Genomic DNA, 6,518 nt, shown 5'->3' with positions numbered 1-6,518 from the left:
GTTTGTAGGTATGCGGTATAAATTTTGGCTAAGGTACTGTATTGCGACTTCGTCTGTAATTTTCACATGTTACCATTACAAAGCCCTGGGTTGACTAATGGTCGTCACGTGACGTAAACAAAAGAACGAAATGTTACCACCTTATTTAGGCGAGAGTGGCGCAACAGAATGACAAGATCAGGACGACGTGGAATCGTTTGTATCACTACATTGATTTTTTCAACCTTGATGAGTTTCAGTTAAAAATAGATTATCTCTTTGTCTTAAATGTCATTTTGTTATAAAACACGCCAATAAATGGAAAGAAAAAGAGATAACTCATGGCGCTACATATTAAAACAAATGTAAACAAACAAAAATTAACTGGCTATGACAAGTGATTTTCACAAAAAAGTTGAGGATGCTGGTGGTAGGACATCAACTACGCGAAGTTAAATAGAAAAAATCTAAGGTTAGCCTATATATACAATAATCGATAGGAATTTTAAACAAAGCCGGAAGCGTTCGGCGGGAAGCTACATATCATGCTCTAAAAATATACGGATTATTTTCAATCGTTCAGAAACCAGAGGTTACTCAAAAGTTTTTGCGTAAACAGTACACAATACCCCAAGAGCGCTTCTTACACTGCAAGTCCTATTTGATGTCTATCCGCAAGTACTTCCTTCCAGTTCAGCAATTTAAATTTTAAAAGACATGTTGGTGTCTCTCTGAGGAACCAACGCATATCACGTTAATAACATAAACAATACAAACTCAAACCGTAACTATAAATTTGCTTCAAAAAGTATTTTGCTTGAGTGCTTTAGGTTTTTCTTTTAAAATTGAAGAATCGCTAAGTCTTGATAATATAACAGCATTCTTGATCATTCCACAGTATTGTAATTGCCTAAGACCTCTACCAAGGATGATGTTACAACATCAACCATGGTAGATGTTATTGTTAATTACAGTAGTACTTTGTTGTGCTTATGCGTATAGTCATTTTTCGAATAACCTCGACGTCATATCCTTATAGTAACGTATCCCATATTCTTATGGTAGAAATCGCGTTATGATACGAAAACCAAAGCCGACGAAAGACCTCTTTTCTAATTCTAATTCTTACTGTTGTAATGAATGTATGTGATGAATGTAGAAATTTCTAATTCTGGTGTTATACGTTCAGTAATAAAAAACGTAAATTATTTGTTTGCATGCATCTAATAAGCTAAATGTTGCAAGGATACGAGTAAAATAACAGCCCAGATTTAAGCCTAATAATCCTGCGTAATAGCATATCCTTTTTTCTATAGCTCTTTTATACCTACGGTTGCAATATTAGGCTATAGGTTACTACAAGCTTTATGAATTATATGAAATTTATGCGTAGATTTATAACTTAATTGAAAACGAGTATGATTCTTAGATTAATATGTTTTGTAAAACACTTTTTTCACCCTTTTTTCAATATGTTTAAAATTTTATATGTTCCATGTAATCAACAAAGCTTTATACCAGGGGTCGGCAACCTTTTGCTAGTCACGGGCCAAATGTCGAGTGTACAACTCTTTGGCGGGCCGGAATTTTCATTAATACTATAATTCACACTCACTTCAGTATATTACGCTAGATTGCTGCAATCTGAATCATACCAATCACAAAAAGAGCATAATACAGTATATGTATTCACACTTCAACAACACAGCATTAATGTGACACTTGATGCTGCTTGCTTTGTGAAAGTTGAGAGTGAAAGTTGAGAGTGCTTTGTGAAAGTCAGATGAAGCAAGAACCAGAACATTTTCTAAATGGGCGTCCGAAATGCGTGATCTTAGCTTGCTCTTCGTGAATTTCAATGTTGAAAACATTTGTTCACAATCACATATGTACGTGCTACCAAACATCGATGCCATTTCGTTTGCATTGTTGGTCAAGCTGGGATAAAGACCACTTGCAAGAACGTACTTTTTGTAAAAGTGAAGCAGCGATGTGCCTTTTGTATGAAATTTTGCCTTCAATTCGTCACTGCATTGCATTTCAAGAAGATCCATTTGAAATTTTTCGGGAATGGTATTGGCGTCCACGTACTCACTAGTATCTCGTACTTAGTACGAGATACTAGTCTACCGCCTTCGCACCAGATTTATGGCGTAACAATAGACTAGTACAACGTACTTATGGCGTAACAATACCACAAATTTTTTAAACAGTGCTAACACTGCAGTTTGAAACTCAATAAGAAACGGCGGGCCGTATTCTTGTGATAACTAATTAATATGTCTCGGGCCGGACGATTTCGCATGGCGGGCCGGATCCGGCCCGCGGGCCGTAGGTTAGGGTTACCATATTTTCGTGGCCTAAAATCCGGAGACTCTTTAGTGCTCACTAGCGGTTTTTAAAATGAGGTATGAACACATTGTCTGTCAATATGACGTCACACTAGCAATGCTTTGCCTATCCATTGTATACCAGAGTGGATTTTTGAACATAGTGTCGTGAATTCACTAGGCTATTGGGCCATCTCTGATTTGACCTCTGGTGATCTCTAGGCTAGGGTTACTATATTTGATAATCCGCAATCCATAACAAATTTACCTCAGTTGCATTGACCAACTTTAGAATATTACCAAAGTACTGTACATTACCGCCATTGCTTTTTTGTGAAAGAAGGATAAACACGAAACTATACACAAACAGCAAAGAAATGTTGTATTGCAATACACGAATGCAAGTTCTCTTCTAAACAGTAACATTTATGAAAACGAAAATTAGCATAGAATTTTTTACAAAATACGCTCCAAGGTAATTACAAGTAATGAACGTACTGTATAAACAATACTCTACTCTCCCTCATACCAATTGTACTTTTCCGAAGATCTGATTTTTTTCAACAAGGTCTTGTTGGACTTCAAAAACACACAAAATTCCCCACAAGACATGCTTTTGAAGTTGTACTGAAGTGCTAAAACTCCTTTCATTGTCTCCACGGTCATCTTATTTCTATCTTTGAATTTATTGTTATTATTATTTATTGTATATTTATTTATTGTATTTCTATCTATTTCATCTGTGAATTTACATTTTCGCTTAGCCATATTCTACAGTAAAACAATAACAAAATTTAATTTTAGCACTTAACATATTCGGCTCGCATCTTCAACTAGAACAAGGGTTCTAAAACTTATGGAGAGGCTCCCCACCTTGACGGTGCGAACAAAACCCGCGCCCCACTTCGAAATCATTAAGCATTAAACAAACGACAATTTCCTTGGTATTCTCATTTGGTCTGCAACAGACTTCTTGTTGCGCTATTTTTCTACTGCTTTCACTGCTTTATAATTTTCTTCAGCGAATATACGCTCTTATCGTTTCAGACATGTTCTAAATTTTGCAATATCGACCAAGATATAAGGCCTTCAGCTACTAGCCCAGCTCCACTTATCCATGTATCATTGTATCCCAAATAGAGCGCTGTATTGTCGTTTATGACGTAACAATGAAATTATTACCCGTAACGCAACAAACAATTTTTAAAAATTCCGGACATTTAAGCATTTCCCCCCGGACGCAGTTTGAACACTAAAATTCCGGACATGTCCGGAGAAATCCGGACGTATGGCAACCCTACGGCGTAGGTTGCCGACCCTTGCTTTATACGCACCATTGTACAAGCGAAAAAGAAAATGTTTATGCCTGACCAAAAGTTACGTGCTGATTATGACAAACATGATGGAAATTATGACGTCGCAATGTGATTTGCGTGTGAATGACGCTGTATTTAGATCAAATGTGACTGACCATTGTAGCCCACAATATTTTGTAAGGGCGACATGAACTAACCAAGGTACGACCAGTATGGGATTACCAATGCGTACCGGTACTATAAGTGTGTAACTTCAATAACTTGCGTTAGTAAAGGTGAGAGTATAGATAGGCTACTAGCGAGGCCTACAGCTTATTCATCGAGTTCAGTAAGCTCACTGGACTCTTGGAACTAGTCTAGTCTAGTACTGGTAACAGACTTTTTACTTTTGCTTCGCCTATCTGCCCACGATCCTTACTGAGGATTCTGAGGAAGTAATAAAAAGTGACTAGCCTGTACAGTCTTTAAAAGTCTGCTAGTGATATATACTTGAATTCATTTTGTACTAAATCCTGCTCCTAAAAGGTCTGGTTCGCGAAAATCCATGTCTATTTTTTGAAATAAATGTTGATCTTTACTAACCTTCTGCTTCCACAATACTTAATTCAAACCGCAATCTTCAAGCATGATTATTAGGGCAAGTTTTTGTTGCAATAAAAAAGTGAGAAAGTTGCACTTAATTTTAACAAAAGTTGCAGTAAAAAGTTGCATTTGTAATGAAATGATTGTTTATTGTTCCTTATCCTGTAAGGACAATCACTTCAATTACAATGTTTGTCTGTTGAATTGTTTAATGTCCTCGATGATAAATGAGTCTCAGGTCGTTGTTTCGCTTCTCTTAATCTTAGAATCAATTATATACCATGACAACTGTATAATCTGGTTATATTGAAGTTTCATTGAACGAATAAATCAAGATAGAACATTGTGACAGCAACAGCACAAAGACATGTTGCGGCGTTGAACGTAGAAACCAAAAGAACTGAATAAATCAAAATGCACGCACAGGGGAAGCAGTCGATTACGTCACGCAGTGTTATGCTTCACTGATTCCATAGATGAGAATTCTATGTAGTACACAATTTTATATTATATTAAGTGATATATTTATCACACATTTATGCACAAGTTTTTTAAAATTATTCGGGTATGAGATACTCGAAAGGTTCCGTTGTATAACCCAACAGTTTAAGATTTGCAGGGTGTCTGCTTGTTCCGTTTCCTTCTTCGCTATTCAATCGATCATGCATACATTTTTATGTTCTTTAGGTTTGAAACCTACATGACAGCATTTCGCTGTCAGCTCCGGCAGAGCTGTCAAATTTGGTACTTTCCCATTTCACGGACGGCCTGGCGAGACCGCCGAAAATTGCATTTTTTGCCGGTACGCAGCAAGAAAAAAACGCAATGCGGAAACAATTTTCCGCAAAAAGCCAAACAGCAAAGCGATAACCCACCCCTCCCCTCCCCCCAAAACAAGTCAAATACCACACCCCAAACCCCCTAGGTCTGCAAACTTGACTACTAGAAACTAGAACCATACTAGAAATACTTTTATAGCATGTTTTTTAAATCACTCCTTTACATTTTGCGCAATACTTGATAAAAGTTGCAATAAAAAGTTGCATGAAAAATAGAAAAAAGTTGCAAAAAGTTGCAATATAAAATTCCTACAAACAGCTTAAAACATCATACTACATAAATTCTGAGTATTTAGGAAGCTGCCGGAAGCTGTAAAAAAAAGTTGCAAAAGTTGCGAAAACTTGCCCTAATGATTATAGATTGTCACGTCAGCATAACCACCAACACCGTCATAATTACAGCAGCAAATTTTCCATATATTTTTGGAAATCCACTACATTTAAGGAGTTCTTAGTCTTGTATACTTATAGGATTACCGAAAACTATTCTTTGAAGTAAGGTTTAGGACGTGGATCTCACAGTAAAGTATAAATTGTTACCAAGTAATTATTGGACTACTACCAAACCGCGCAGTTTAGTAACGTTCTTGATTTTTTGTAGTAGTTTGTTCAAGAATTTTTCGCCATTACCAAAATGTATGATTTCTCATAACTTATAACAGTAAGATATCAAAAAATTTGCACAAGGTTTTGATGCATCCGAAACCCAATATTGCATCGGTGTAACCAAAAATTACGTCACACTTATAACGGGGCGTGCGAAAACTTTCCATCATATACAATATTTCTGAGGTCATTTATAACTTTATTCATAAAACGCTTAATTACCAACATTGTTCACAGACGTTATTATAAGTCGAACGTTAAAAATTTAACAGGAAAATAAAAAATAAGCATATAATAAGCTTTTTAAACAGAAAAAGCGCAATCTGAAATTCAGGCGACAGTCCTAAAATATCCAAACAGTGAATACAAAAAAAATAAAAACCTACAAAATATAGATATTTACGAAAATGTAAAAATAACGAAACTGAATTTAACAAACCAAAAGCTTAAAATATGTGTTGATTTATCTTTTTATAAGAAATTCTTTTTTAAATATTTGACAAAATCCCTTTTGTCTATTTTTATTTTATTAAATTTTATACTTGTGTTTTTTAAGTTTGGTTAATTCCTTCTTGATAGTTTCGAATTTTCAGGATTAGTTCTCATTAACATTTTCAGGATTTAAATGTTTTGTTCTCTAGTTTGTCTCTCTCTGTGTGTTTGAAAGATGATTTGGGTTGGTCTATATCATAATATTTCAGTTAGGTTAACATGAAACTATAAAAAATAGCTTCGAAAGCACGATTTTTTTCGGTGAAATAGTGGCCGCCTTATATTTTTTGTTATGGGTTTAATTGTTGTTTCTCCTTGTTATATCCTGGTAATGGTATTGTTTTAAGAAAATAACTTCAGTGGCACGCTACTCT

The sequence above is a fragment of the Clavelina lepadiformis genome, chromosome 1 (genome assembly GCF_947623445.1).
Source record: "Clavelina lepadiformis chromosome 1, kaClaLepa1.1, whole genome shotgun sequence".
Classification (NCBI taxonomy): Eukaryota; Metazoa; Chordata; class Ascidiacea; order Aplousobranchia; family Clavelinidae; genus Clavelina; species Clavelina lepadiformis.
This window is presented reverse-complemented; position numbering follows the sequence as displayed.